We start from the raw sequence: 15608 nt of genomic DNA, 5'->3' as shown, positions 1-15608 counted from the left end.
CTATTGACAACATGGTATACTGAATATCTTAAGCCCACTGTTGAGAACTACAGCTCAGAAAAAATGATTTCTTTCAAAATACTGCTTCTCATTGACAATGTACCTGGTCACCCAAGAGCTCTAGTGGAGATGTATAATGAGATTCATATTGTTTTCATGCCTGCTAACACAATATCCATCCTGCAGCCCATGGATCAAGGAGTCATTTTGACTTTCGAGTCTTATTAAGAAGTACATTTCATAAGGCTATAGCTGCCATAGAAATTCCTCTGATAGATATGGGTAAAGTAAATTGCAAACCTTCTGGAAAGGATTCACCATTCTAGATGCCATTAAGAACATTTGTGATTCATGGGAAGAGCTCAAAATATCAACATTAACAGGGGTTTGGAAGAACTTGATTCTAACCTTCATGATGAGTTTGAAGGGTTAAAGACTTTAGTGGAGGAAGTAACTGCAGATGTGTTATAAACAGCAAGAGAACTAGAATTAGAACTGGAGCCTGAAGATGTGACTGAATTGTTGCAATCTCATGATAAAACTTTAACAGATGAGGAGTTGCTTCTTATGAATGAGCAAAGAAAATGCTTCTTTGAGGTAGGGTCTATTTGTGGTGAAGACTCTGAAGATTGTTGTAATGACAACAAAAGATTTAGAATGTTGCATAAACTTAGTTGATAAAGCAGCAGCAGGGTTTGAGAGGAATGATTCCAATTTTGAAAAAAGTTCTACTGTGGATAAAGTGCTCTCAAACAGCATTGCACGCTACAGAGAAATTGTTCATGAAAGGAAGAGTCAATCGATGCGGCAGACTTCACTGTTGTCTTATTTTAAGAAATGGCCACGGCCACCCCAGCCTTCAGCATCCACCACCCTGATCAGTCAGCAGCCACCCACACCAAGGCAAGACCCTCCACCAGCAAAAAGATTATGACTTGTTGAAGGCTCAGATGATGGTTAGCATTTTTTAGTAATAAAGTACGTTTTGCTTTTAGAATTGACATCTTTGCTGTATTTTTAAAATTAATTAATTAATTTATTTATTTTTGGCTGCATTGGGTCTTCGTTGCTGCACACGGGCTTTCTCTAGTTGCAGTGAGCAGGGGCTGCTCTTCGTTGCAGTGCACGGGCTTCTTATTGCGGTGGCTTCTCTTGTTGCAGAGCATGGGCTCTAGGCGCATGGGCTTCAGTAGTTGTGGCACATGGGCTTCAGTAGTTGTGGCTTGGGGGCTCTACAGAGTGGGCTTCAATAGTTGTGGCACACGGGCTTAGTTGCTCCACGGCATGTGGGATCTTCCTGGACCGGGGATAGAACCCGTGTCCCGTGCATTGGCAGGTGGATTCTTAACCACTGCTCCACCAGGGAAGTCCCTGAAGCATGTTTTAATATAGGTATGGACATTGTTTTTTAAAAAAAACATAATGCTACTGCACACTTGATAGACTATAGTATAGTAAACATAACTTTTATATGCACTGGGAAGCTAAAAAATTTGTGTGACTCACTTTATTGCAATATTCACTTTATTGCTGTGGTCTGGAACCAAGCCTGCTATATCTCTGAGGTATGCCCGTGAATCAAATGTTCAGATGGGAGTGACTTGTGGTAATTGACATAGTAGCTTGATTGAACCAAAACCCTCCCACAGATAATAATTACAAAATATGGGGAAAATTCAAAAAAATTATTTGAAGGCCCTGGAGACAAACAAAAGCAAGTAGAAGTTGGAGGGAAGTCTACCCTTGAACAGCCCAGGGCAGGGTTTACATTACCCTGGCTCTTTGCCTGTAGGGAAGCTGAAAGCTGAAGTGTCAATGGACAGAAGTCCAGAAATCATGGAGAAATCCTGGGGTAGGGCCATGCTGAGGGAGTGAATCCCCAAACTCTATATAAACTCCTCCCAGATTCTCACTGGACAGCTGAGACCTGGGGCCTAGGCTGCATCGAGCCCGTTGCGTGGAGGACATTCTGGAGGTAGCACCTAGCCTTCCTATGGACCTCAGTAACTGTTGGCTTCTTGTCTTTTTGGCTCAAGAAATCTGCTTTCATTTATATGAAAATGATTCAATTTATACAGAATTCTAGGAAATGCAAAATAAACTATAGTGATAGCAGGTTAATGCTTGAAGAAGATGGGGGAGAGGGAAGAGGGAAGGATTACTAGGGACATGAGGAAACTTTGGAGGTGATATGTTCATTATCTTGATTGTGGTGATTTTGTGTGTTTATGCATATATCAAAACATGAAATTACATACTTTATGTGCAGTTTATTTATTGTATGTCAGTTATACTTCAATAAAGCTATAGTTTTATAAAAACGTACAGGGAGTTGAAAGCAAATGGATGGGAAAGATATATCATGCAAACTCTAAACATATGAAGGCTGGAATATCCACACGTCAGTATTTCCAGAATTAAAGCAGAGCATTTAATAGTGGAAAAAGGATTAATTTGTCAGGAAGCTATAACAATGATAAATGTCTATGCTCCTAATAATTGAACTTCAAAATATATAAAGCAAAAACTGACAGAAATGAAAGGAAAAATGGGCATATCCACAACAAGAGTTGAAGATTTTAACTCCCCTCTTTCAGTAAATGATAGAACAGCTAGGCAAAAAGTCAGGTACAATACAAGACTTGAATGCCAATGACTTTGACTTAATTGACATTTATAGAACACTTCACCCAATAACTGCAGAATACACATCTTTTCAAGTGCACAGGAAACATTCACTGAGATAGACCACTCTGTGGTCTGAATGTTTGTATCCCTCACATATTCATATGTTGAAGCCCAATATAATGGTGATGGGACTTGGAGCCTTTTGAAGGTGCTTAAGTCATAATGGTGGAACCCTCATGAATGAGATTAGTGCTCTTATAAGGAGATACCCCAGAGAGCTTCCTAGCCCCTTCCATCATGTGAGGACACAGTGAGAAGGCACTGGCTGTGAACCAGGAAGAGGGCCTTCACCAGAATGGGGCCTTGCTGAAGACTTGATCTTGGACTTTGCAGCCTCTAGTGCTGTGAGAAATAAATATCTGTTTATAAGGTACCCAGCTGATGGTATTTTGTTATAGCAGTCTGAACAGACTAAGACAGACTCTGGTCTGGGCCATCAAACAATAAAATTCAAAAGTCTGAGTTCTCACAGACTGTGTTTTTTTACCATTATAAAGTTAAACTTGAAAAGCCCAAATATTTGGAAGTTAACACAGTTCTAAATAATGCACAAGGAAAAATCAAAACTCAAAATTATTTTTAACTGACCAGTAATAAAAACACAATATTTCAAAGTTTGTGGGATGTAGCTAAAGTTAAGGTAGATTATTACATTGAGATAATATTTAATCATCCCTGAATGCTTAGGAAAAACCTGCTTGGTCATGATGTGTTATTCTTTTAGAATAGATTGCTAGATTTCACTTAGGATTTTTGCATTTAAGCTCACAAGTCTGGTATCCGGTTTTCACTGTTTGTACTATTTTTGTCTGATTTTGAAATTAAAGGTTACACTATCATCAAAGAATAGTTTGGAAGATTTCCATCATTTTTTCTCCTCTGTTCTCATTCTCTGATCATAATGTAAGAGAATGGTCTCACAATAAAATGATGTAGTAAAAGCTCTTCCATAAAATGCTGAACTGGTATCATTTTTAGGGTTAAAATATTTTCAAATTATTCCATACTTGTTGGTCTATTCAGGTTTTCACTTTTTGTGAGACAATTTTATTAACTTACCTTAAAATAATCCATTGTTTTTTATATGCATTGAGATAAAATTTAAGACAGCAGTTTATAATTTTTAAAAATTTCTTCCAATGTAGTTAGGTGCTTACAAGTTGTAACTTTTATCAATACTATATATTCCTCTTTGTCCCTCTTAATGCTTCTCACCTTAAATAACATACCTATTTTTTTGTTGTTGTTGTTAGCATTTGTCTGGCTTATATTTTCCTATCCATTTATTTTCAGATTATTATGGTAATTCTTTTGAACTCTATTTCTTAAAACAGGGTATCAATAGATTTTTACATTCTTTTATTTAATTCAATACATTATATTTTCCGTAATAATTTCTTTTTGATGCAAACTTTATTTAAAAGTGAGTTTCTTAAATACATGCACCCCAGTGTTCATAGCAGCACTATTTATAAAAGCCAAGACATGGAAGCAACCTAAATTTCCATTGACAGATGAATGGATAAAGAAGATGTGGTACATATACACAATGGAATATTACTCAGCCACAAGAAAGAATGAAATAATGCCATTTGCAGCAACATGGATGGACTTAGAGATTATCATAGTAAGTGAAGTAAGAGAGAGAAAAACAAATATCATGTGATATCACTTATATGTGGAATTTAAAATATGATACAAATAAACTTATTTACAAAACAGAAACAGACTTACAGACATAGAAAACAAACGTGGTTACCAACAGGAAAAGTGGGGTGGTGGGGGGAGGGAATTAGGAGTTTGGGATTAGGAGATACAAACTACTATATATAAAATAGATAAACAACAAGGTCCTACTGTATAGCACAGGGAACTATATTCAATATCTTGTGGTGAATTATAATGGAAAAGACTATGAAAAAGAATATATATCTGAATCACTTTTGTGTACACTAGAAACTAACTTCAAAAAAAAAAAACCCCTCAATTAAAAGAAGTGAGTTTCTTAATTTCTAAACATAGAAATATTATTAAGTTGTCTTATTAATTTCTAATTTAATTACATTGTGGTCAGAGATGTGGTCCATATTGTTTTAATCCGAAACATTTTGAGAATGACTTTATAGACATATATATGGTTAATTTAAAAAATTGATATAAAATTCACATACTGTAAAATTCAACACTTAAAAGTATACGATTCCATTGTTTTTAGTATACTTACAAGATTATGCAAACATAACCTCTAGTAATTCCAGAACATTTTCATCAGCCCCAAAAGAAACCACAGACCCACTAGAAGTCACTGTCAACCCCCCCACCAGCCCTTTGCAACTGATCTATTTCCTGTCTCTATGGATTTGCCTATTCTGGATATTTCATATAAATGGATCATAAAATATGTGGCCTTTTGTCTCTAGTTTCTTTTACTTATCATAATGTTTTTTGTTTTTATTTATTTATTTATGGCTGTGTTGGGTCTTCGTTTCTGTGCGAGGGCTTTCTCTAGTTGTGGCAAGCGGGGGCCACTCTTCATCGCGGTGCGCGGGCCTCTCACTGTTGCGGCCTCTCTTGTTGCGGAGCACAGGTTCCAGACGCGCAGGCTCAGTAATTGTGGCTCACGGGCCCAGCCGCTCCGCGGCACGTGGGATCTTCCCAGACCAGGGCTCGAACCCGTGTCCCCTGCATTGGCAGGCAGACTCTCAACCACTGTGCCACCAGGGAAGCCCTATCATAATGTTTTTAAGGTTCATCCATTTTGTAGCATGTATGAGTACTCCATTCCTTTTTATGGCCAAATTTATATTTTTATATATATATATATATATAGTTTATCAGTGATGGAAATTTGTTTTTTTCCCACTTTTTGGCTATTATGAATAATGGTACTACGGACATTAGTCTATAAGTTTTGGTGGGGATTTATGATTTTATTTCTTTTGAGTAGAAATTTATTTCTCTAAAAGTAGAATTGCTAGGTCCTATGGCAACTCTGTGTTTAATTTTTTGAGGAACTGTCAAACTGTTTCCCAAGTGGCTGCACTATTTTACATTCCCACAAGCGGTGTATGAGGGTTCTGATTTCTCCATACCCTCACCAACACTTATTGTTCTTTGTCTGTTGGGGAAACAGTGCTGTTGGGGAAACCCAAGATGGAAAGCAGAGTATGACAAATGAATCTAACTGTATTATAAATGTATGACATTCCACACTTGAAAAGGGTAGAAAAGAGCTAACCGATAGAACTTTGAACAACAGTGTTCTGACTGAATATTGTAAGGCTACTAATAAAAAGAACTGTATAATACATAAACACTGACTTGGGTTGTTAAATTTATTTCTCACATCCTGTAACCCACAGGAAATGGGTTAGCAATTCTGAAACTACTTTACATATATGACAAATAGGTAAATATATATATATTATGATAACGAGAGTCATGTTTCTTACTGTCAGAGAAAGAAGTTACAGATACACAAAGGAAAAATTCTATGCTGTTGTAGTGGATTAGATTCTTTTTTTTTTTTTTAATTTTTAGCTGCGCTGGCTCTTTGCTTCATTGCTGCGCACACCCTCTTTGTTATGATGCATGGGCTTCTCTAGTTGCGGTGTGTGGGCTCCAGAGTGCGCAGGCTCTCTAGCTGTGGTGTGCCGGCTTCTCTAGTTGAGGCCCATGGGCTCCAGAGCATGCGGGCTCAGTAGCTGCGGCGTGAGGGCTTAGTTGTCCCACGGCATGTGGGATCTTAGTACCCCGACCAGGGATCAAACCTGCGTCCTCTGCATTGGAAAGCAGATTCTTAACCACTGGACCACCAGAGAAGTCCCTGGATTAGATTCTAAGGTATTAGTTTGAACTTTTTTTAATATGCATTTTTAATGTGGTAAAAATACATAACATAAAAGTTCTTATTTTAATAATTTATAAGTATACAGTACAGTGGAAATAGTACATTCACATTGTTGTGCAAGCATCACCAGTATTAATTTCCAGAACTTTTTCATAATCCCAAACTGAAACTCTGCACTTATTAAACAATACCCACCCCATTCTCCCTCCCCCAGCCCCTGATAATCTCTGTTCTACTTCATTTCTTTATGTTTTTAAACTCTTCAAGCTTCCTCATATAAGTGGATGCATACAATATTTGTATTTTTTTGTTTGGCTTATTTCACTTAGCATAATGTCTTCAAGGTATATCTACACTGTAGCATGTATCAGAATTTCATTCTTTTTTAAAGACTGTATATACCACATTTTGTTTATCCATTCATCCATTGATGGACATTTGGGTTGTTTCCACCTTTTGGCTATTGTGAACAATGCTTCTATGAAGACTGATTACAGGCAATTGCTTGAGTTCATCTTTTCAGTTTTTTTAGTTATATACCCAGAAGGAAAATGGCTAGATCAAATGTTAAGTATATGTTTAATATTTTGAGGACAGCCATACTTTTTCCACAATGACTGCACCATTTTATACTTCCACTATAAATGCACAGAAGTTCCAATTTCTCCACATCCTTGCCAACACTTCTTGTTTTCAGCTGAAAAAATATATATCTGTACAGATAGATTTTTAAATACAGATGTGTGTATATATGACTTAATATTCACACATTTCCTTGTTCTGCCAGCTGAGAGGACCTAGAAGCAGTGACACACCAATGGTGATGAGAGAAAAAAAATGGGAGCACATAGAAGGACACAGGAGCCAACCTGAAAGAGCTCCCATTGTCACAGCTGGAAAAATTTGAGCAACATTTCTGTGGTATTCTCCAGAATTTGTAACCTCGGTCTACTTACAAGATAACATCAGGCAAACCCAAATTGAAGGACATTCTTCGAAATACCTGACCTGTACTCTTCAAAAATGTCAAGGTCATGAAAGGCAAGGAAAGACTGAGGAACTGTCACAGATTAGAAGAAAGTAAGGAAACATGACAACTAAATGCAAAGTGGAATCCTGGATTGAATTTTGGAAGAAAAAAAGAACATTAGTGGGAAAATTGGTAAAGTCTGAGTAAGGTCTGTAGTTTAGTTAGTGTGGTATTGCAACAATGTTAATTTCTTAATTTTGACAATTGTATTATGGTTATACAGATGTTGACATTAGGGGATGCTGGGTGAAGAACATAGCAAATTATGCAATCATTGCAAATTTTCTGTACGTTGAAAATGTTCCTTAAGCCAAGTTTTGTGAAAATGTTTTATGTGCTTAACTGATTTTTTGTGTTTCTCAAGTACTGAATGTGTTAAAATCTTCCACCATGATGGTAGATTAGTCTATTACTCTTCATAATTGTATCAGTGTTTACTTTATATAGTTAATGCTATATTACTAGGCACATGCAAATTTAAAATTGTGTATCTACCTGGCGAAATAATACTTTATGAAGTTTCCCTCTTTATCACTTGTAGTGATTTTTTGCCTTGAAGTCTATTTTGTCTGGTATTAGTGTAACTTTAGCAACTTTCTTTTGGTTAGAATTTCCCTAAATATCTTTTTCTAACCTTTTACTTTCAACTTCTCAGCATCCTTGTGCTTCAAAAGTGTCTCTTTAAAGCAGGTAGTACACTTTAAAAAAATCCAATCTGACAACCTTTGCCTTTTATGATTGTAATCACTAATGTTTCAATTTACAAACTATCATCTTTGTACTTTTTATTCTCCCACCTGTTTTATATGTATTTTTCCCTTTTCTTGCCCTATTTTGGATATATTTGGTATTTTTTCTCATCTTCCCCTTGTTACTTCCCTCTCCCCCATGCCCAGATTAGTCTGGAAGTTAGGGTTAGGGCTATAATACTTCTTTACTCCAAGAATTAAAATATGCTCTTTCTCTTTAACAAGAAGTAATAAATAAATAAATTTTAAAATAATAAATAAAAGTCTGGTTTGTAGCATTTGCCTATTTCTGTGATGTAAGTGCTCCCATCATGGCTGATTTCAAGCTAGCATCATTGAATGTGGAGTCAGAAAGAAATGTCCAGAAATGGCTTGTAAGTGGCGTTGAGCTGGTTGCATACCACTTACACCCTCAATAACTTAAAGGGTCTTAGAATACTTTTCTTCCACTTACTATTATGCTATTGTTGACATGTATTTTAACTCTCTGCATTAGTTTTTTACTGCTGCTGTAACAAATCACTACAAGCTTAGTGGCTTGAAACAACACAATTTATTATCTTCCAATTCTGTAGGCCAGAAGTTCAATTCAGACCTCATTGAGCTAAAATCAAGGTATTGGCAAGGCTGTATTCCTTGCTAGAGGCCCTAGGGGAGAATCTGTTTCCTTTCCTTTTTCAGCTTCTAGAGGTGGCCTGTATATCTTGGCTCAGGGCCCCTTCCTTATTCTTCAAATCCAGCAACAACAGGTCAAGTCCTTGTATCCTATCATTCTGACCTTTTCTTCTGCCTCATTTTTCTACCTTTAAGGACCCTGTGGTGGACACTGCTCTTCCCCCAGTGATCCATTTACTCTTCCCATATTAAAATCATCTGATTACCAACCTTAGTTCCATCTGCAACCTTAATTTCCCTTTGCCATGTAACATAACATATTCACAGGTTATAGGGATTAGGAAGTGGTCATCTTTGGGGGACCATTACTTTGCCTACTAATCTTGCCTTAGAATTGTTTTATTTAACCCCAAATACATTATTATTGTTGTTTTTGTTTTTAAGGCCAACGTTTGTTTAACTTTACCCACACAGTTACTATTTTCTGTGCTCTTCACTAACTTTTGCAGCCCAGATCTTCCATCTGCCAATTTTCCTCTTCCCTAGAGTACATTCTCTTGGTGTTATGCATTTCATTCTTATCTAACCAGGTATGGATTTCTTTTTGTTAGTTCTGCTTGAGATTTGTTTAGCTCTTTGCATCTGTGAGTTGTTGTCTTTCATCAATTCTTAGTCATTATCTTTTCAGGTATTGCTTCTTCTCCATTCTCTTCCTTCCCAGCTGGGTCCACAATTACATATATGTTAAACTTTCTCCATCTTCTGTGTTTCTTAACCCTTCTTCATATTTTCCATCTCTTTGACCTTTTGCTCCATTCTAGATAACCTTTTCAGTTCTATATTCCAGTTCACCAATTTCTTTTCAGTGTGTCTAATTTGCAGTTAAACCCATCCATTACACTTGTGATTTTAATTATATTTTCTTTGTTTTGATTCTCTTCCAAATCTCATTCGTCATTTTTTGTATATATATTCAAGATTATCTTTTATTTCTTTCAAAGTATTAAACATAGTTACTGTAAAATCTGTGTCTAATAATTCCATTTATTTAAAATTCTTGAAGGTCTGTTCCAGCTTTTTTTTTTTTTTTTTTGCATTCATGGGGCCCTGTTTCTGTTTGTGTTATTTTTGACTATCAGATGCTCATTTTTCTTGGAATTTTATTTCAGGAATTCTTTGAGGCCTGGAATAAATATGTTTTCTTCCAGAGAGGATTTGTGTTTGTGTCTTCCAGGCTCCTGGAAGGACTCCCAGTCCAGGATTACTCTAAATTTACTTCTCAATTTTCAGATTACCCAGACAGTATGAATTCAGGCTGTAAACTCATGTGAGGACCACTTATCACTTTGATATTCTCAGAGGTTATCCTCCTAAGCCAAATTGGAGACAAGTCAACTCTCCTCTGAGGTGGAGGCCAGTTTACTTCTATTTCACTCCCAATACTGTGTGTATGGCCCTTTGGCGTCCCAGCTTTAGGGATGGAGGCTGTTCTTTTACAGTCCTTGCCTTGGGTGGGTCCTGAGATTTGTTTTCTCTTTCTCAAACACCTGAGCCTATGAAATCCCAAACTCACGTTCACTTGGTAAGGCAAAGATCCCCAAAGAGAAGGAGGCTGAAGTTGCTCTCTAGGTTCACTTCTTTGTTTCTAACCAGAGAATTCCTAACTTTCTTACAAACTTATTGGAGAGGTTTAATATTTTTAAAATTGTCCAGAGTTTTAAAATTCTTTATAGCATTAGGGTCAAAGCAAATATATAGCCTGCATTTTCTTTTTTCTTTCTTTTTTTTTTTTTAAACATCTTTATTGGAGTATAATTGCTTTACAATGGTGTGTTACTTTCTGCTTTATAACAAAGTGAATCAGTTATACATATACATATGTCCCCATATCTTTTCCCCCTTGCGTCTCCCTCCTTCCCACCCTCCCTATCCCACCCCTCTAGGTGGTCACAAAGCACTGAGCTGATCTCCCTGTGCTATGCGGCTGCTTCCCACTAGCTATCTATTTTACATTTGGTAGTGTATATATGTCCATGCCACTCTCTCACTTCTTCCCAGCTTACCCTTCCCCCTCCCCGTGTCCTCAAGTCCATTCTCTAGTAGGTCTGCGTCTTTATTCTCGTCTTGCCCCTAGGTTCTTCATGACCATTTTTTTTTTTTTTTAGATTCCATATATATATGTGTTAGCATATGGTGTTTGTTCTTCTCTTTCTGACTTACTTCACTCCGTATGACAGACTCTAGGTCCATCCACCTCACTACAAATAACTCAATTTCATTTCTTTTTATTAGCCTGCATTTTCTGATGATTAAAATCCACTCTTTCAGACCTTTAATTTCAACAATATATTTAAAAGACTCTGAGATATGTAATTGATTCTTTTATAATTTTTTTGATGTGGTAACATATATATGCATAAAATGTACCATTTTTTTTTTTTAAAGAGCTCCTGACTTTTTATTTATTTATTTATTTTTTTGGCTGTGTTGGGTCTTCATTTCTATGCGAGGGCTTTCTCTAGTTGTGGCAAGCTGGGGCCACTCTTCATCGCGGTGCAAGGGCCTTTCACTGTCGCGGCCCCTCTTGTTGCAGGGCACAGGCTCCAGACGCGCAGGCTCAGTAGTTGTGGCTCACGGGCCTAGTTGCTCTGCGGCATGTGGGATCTTCCCAGACCAGGGCTCGAACCCGTGTCCCCTGCATTGGCAGGCAGATTCTCAACCACTGCGCCACCAGGGAAGCCCCAAAATGTACCATTTTAATCATTTTTAAGTGTACAATTCAGTGGCATTAACTACATTCATAATGTTGTGCAACCACAACATCACTATATCTATTTCCAAAAAAAATGTTTTTATCATCTCTAGGGACTCTGTAACAATTAAGCAATAACTCCCCATTCCCCATACCTCTGGCCCCTGGTAACCTTTAATCTACTTTCTTTCTCCATTAATTTGCCTGTTCTTGTTATCTCATCTAAGTGGAATCATACAATATTTATCCTTTTGTGTCTGCCTTACTTCACCTAGCATGTTTTCAAGCTTCATCCATGTTGTAGCATGATTCAGAATTCCATTCCTTCTTATGACTGAATAATATTCCATTTTATATTTATACCATATTTTGTTTATCCACTCAGTTGTTGATGGACATTTGGGTTATTTCCACCTTTTAGCGATTGTGATTAATTGCTGCTGTGAATATTGGTGTGCATGTATCTGTTTGAGTCCCTCTTTTGAATTCTTTTGAGCATATACCCAGAAGTTGAACTGCTGGATCATATGGAATTTCTATGTTTAGCTATTTGAATAACTGCCAAACTGTCTTCCACAGTGCCTGAACCACTTTACATTCCCACCAACAGTGTCTGAGGGTCCCAATTTCTCTACATTCTCATCAGCACTTGGCGTTTTCTGTTGTTTTGACTGTAGCCATTTTAGTACATGGGGAGTGGTATCTCATTGTGGTTTTAATGTGCATTTCTTTAATGACTAATTGTGTTGAGCATATTTTCATATGCTCGTTGGCTCTAAGTATATCTGCCTTGGAGAAATGTCTAGCCAAGCCCTTTGCCCATTTTTTATTGGGTTGTTTTCTTTGTCGTTGAGTTGTAGGGTTTCCTTATGAATTTTGGATATTAATCCCTTATCAGATATGTGATTTGCAAATATCTTCTCCCAGTCTATAGGTTGCCTTTTCACTCTCTTTTGATAGTGTCCTTTGATGCACAAGAATTTTTAATTTTGATGAAGCTCAATTTATCTATTTTTTCTTTTGTTGCCTGTGCTTGCAGTGCCATATCCAAAATATTATAGCTAAATCCAATGCCCTGAAGCTTTTCCCCTATGTTTCTTCCAAGAGTTTTATTGTTTTAACTTGTATGTTTAGGTCTTAGATTCATTTGAGTAATTTTGTATATGATGTGGGGTATGGGTCCAACTTTATTCTTCAGTATGTGGATATTCAGTTTTCTCAGCACCATTTTTGAAAAGACCATCCTTTCCACATTAAATGGCCTTAGTACTTAAGTCAAAAATATATTGGGCCAGGGGGGACCAAGATGGCAGAGTAGGAGGACATGGAGCTCACCTCCCCCAACAAACACATCAAAAGTACATCTACATGTGGAACAATAATCATGGAAAACTAACTGGAAACTGGTGAAAGAACTCCTATACAGCCAAAGCTGGAAGAAAGATGTCCATGTAACTGTGCAGGAGGGGGAAAAAAGGCATTGGGTCAGAACCTGCACCCCTGGCAGGGATCTGTAAGGAACAGAAGTCCACACAGGTGAATTCTCACCCTGGGAAGCAGGTTGACTAAAAATATGGGCATCCCAGTTCTGGGGTCCTGCAAGGAGGAGACAAGCCCACTTGTCTGCTGGGAAATCTGCTGAGACAGATAGAGGGGCTGAGGAAGCCTAGACTCTACTTGTGAGCAGTGCCTGCATGTTGGCTTGATAAGAATCAGGGTGGAGAGAGCCTTGTACTGGCTGCTGCTACCTTGCCACACTTCCCAGTACAAAAGGATGAATACCCCACCCCTGCTCACTCCACACCACATTCTGGCACAAGATCAGGGCAAAGATCAGTCTAGCTATGCAGAGACAGACTGGGGCACCTGGGGTGTGATCTGGGCGGAACCACAGAGACCATTGTCAGCACATGCACTGGGGCACCAAGCCTAGCTGGGCAGACATTGTCAGTGCACACACTGGGTGATGCCATAAGAATGCACAAAGGCTAAGCACTGACTCCCAGGCAGACTGGCCCTGGGCGGGAGTACATAGTGGTTTATGTCCTAGCATGAGTGCTCCAGCTCCACCCACTCCACAGCACAGATTAGCACTAGATCTGGGGCAGACAGGTCCTTGGAGAAGTCTGCCACAGAGGCAGCCCAGATCTCAGATGAAGCACAGCCACCTCAACTCCTGCAGCCACAATGCCCCAACCCCCAGTCCCAGCCTACTCCACACCACAGCCCTGCACTAAATGTGAGATGAACATAACAGAGAAAGGGACGGAACCTTGGGATGCTTCTGAGTGGAACCATGGACACCTGCATGGGTGGCCCATAGGTTAGCTGTGACCACACAGGCCTCACTTACTTCAGCAATTACAAACTTTGGGGCAGGCGACACACTCGAGGGTCACAGAGCCTGATGAAACCCAACCCTCAAGGCTTCTATTTCCAACTGGGAAATGGACCCTGCCCCCAGCAGGGCAGTGACAGCCATGAACAAAGAGAAAGAACCACCTCATATCCAGCACAGGCTCTAGACACTGAAACACCAACCACACCCCCTATCAAGGGGATAACAGCCAGCACACTCGGAGGAAAGATGTGGCTGGCATCCATACCAAAACCAGCCCTTGCACCGAAAATATTGGACACACACTACACAGGGATGCTCCCACATAAAAATTCCCCTTCAAGATCACAGTAGACAACTGTTTCCCCTAAATTCATAGAGATAAAGTTAAGTAAAATAAAAAGGCAGAGGAATTATTCCCAATTAAAAGAACAAGAGAAATCCCCTGAAAGAACAAATAATGAAATAGACCTCAGTTTACTAGAACCCAATTAAAAAGGAGGTATTAAAAATACTAAAGGAATTAAGAAAGATTATCATTAGAAATGCAGATCATTGTAACAAGAAACTAGAAACTATAAAGATGAACCAACCAAAATTAGATAATTCAGTTGCTGAGATAAATACCAATCTAGAAGCAATGAATAACATACTAAATGACACAGAAGAACGAATAAGTGATCTGGATGATAGAATAATGGAAATCACCCAGCTAGAACAGCAGACAGAAAGACAAAAGAAAAAAAAAAAAAGCAATATATGAGATCTATGGGATAATACAACACAGTCAATACAACTGACGCATAATACAGGTTCCAGAAGGAGAAGAGAAAGAAGGGAATCAAAAATGTATTTGATGAAATTATGGCTGAAAACTTCCCAAGCCTAAAAAAGAACACAGATATCCAGGGACAGGAAGCACAGAAGATCCCAAACAAGATGAACCCAAACAGACCCACACCAAGACATATCAGAATTAAAATGGCAACATTTAAAGATAAAAAGAGGATTCTAAAGGCAGCAAGAGAAAGACAAAGAGTAGGTCACAAGGGAACGCCTATAAGACTATCAGCTGATTTCGCTGCAGAAACTTTGCAGGCCAGAAGGGAGTCGAATGATAAATTCAAATTCCTGAAGGGGAAAACCCTGCAACTTTGGATACTCTACCCAACAAGATTAGCATTTAGAATAGAAGAATAGATAAAGAATTCCTCAGACAAGCAAAAACTAAAAGAATTCAGCAATATTAAACCTAACCTAAAGAAATATTTAAGGGTTTTCTCCAAATAGAAAAGAAACAAGGGGTTTCCCTGGTGGCACAATGGTTAAGAATCCTCCTGCCAAGGCAGGCGACATGGGTTCGAGCCCTGTACCGGAAGATCCCACATGCCATGGAGCAACTAAGCCCATGTGCTACAACTACTAAGCCTGCCCTCTAGAGCCCGTGAGCCACAACTACTGAGCCTGTGTGCCACAACTAATGAAGCCTGCACGCTTAGAGCCCATGCTCTGCAACGAGAGGCCACCACAATGAGAAACCCATGCACCGCAACAATAGAAAGCCCGCGCGCAGCAACGAAGACCCA

At 38.4% G+C, this 15608-nt stretch overlaps 1 protein-coding gene across 3 annotated transcripts in view; it reads left to right on the top strand.

Annotated features, from left to right (window-relative positions):
* The window catches only part of LOC118900792 (up-regulator of cell proliferation), a 98951-nt gene that overhangs the window by 38056 nt on the left and 45287 nt on the right, over window positions 1–15608 (top strand). The window contains exon 3 of one of the 3 annotated variants that reach the window (XR_005021225.1): window positions 7326–9935. The exons of the other annotated variants lie outside the window; for them this stretch is intronic. The gene's annotated coding sequence lies outside the window, so the exon portion shown is untranslated. Of the gene's footprint in view, window positions 1–7325; window positions 9936–15608 lie in introns of those variants that run through there. 3 annotated transcript variants of the gene reach the window in all.

The sequence above is a fragment of the Balaenoptera musculus genome, chromosome 9 (genome assembly GCF_009873245.2).
Source record: "Balaenoptera musculus isolate JJ_BM4_2016_0621 chromosome 9, mBalMus1.pri.v3, whole genome shotgun sequence".
Lineage (NCBI taxonomy): Eukaryota > Metazoa > Chordata > Mammalia > Artiodactyla > Balaenopteridae > Balaenoptera > Balaenoptera musculus.
This window is presented reverse-complemented; position numbering and strand designations above follow the sequence as displayed.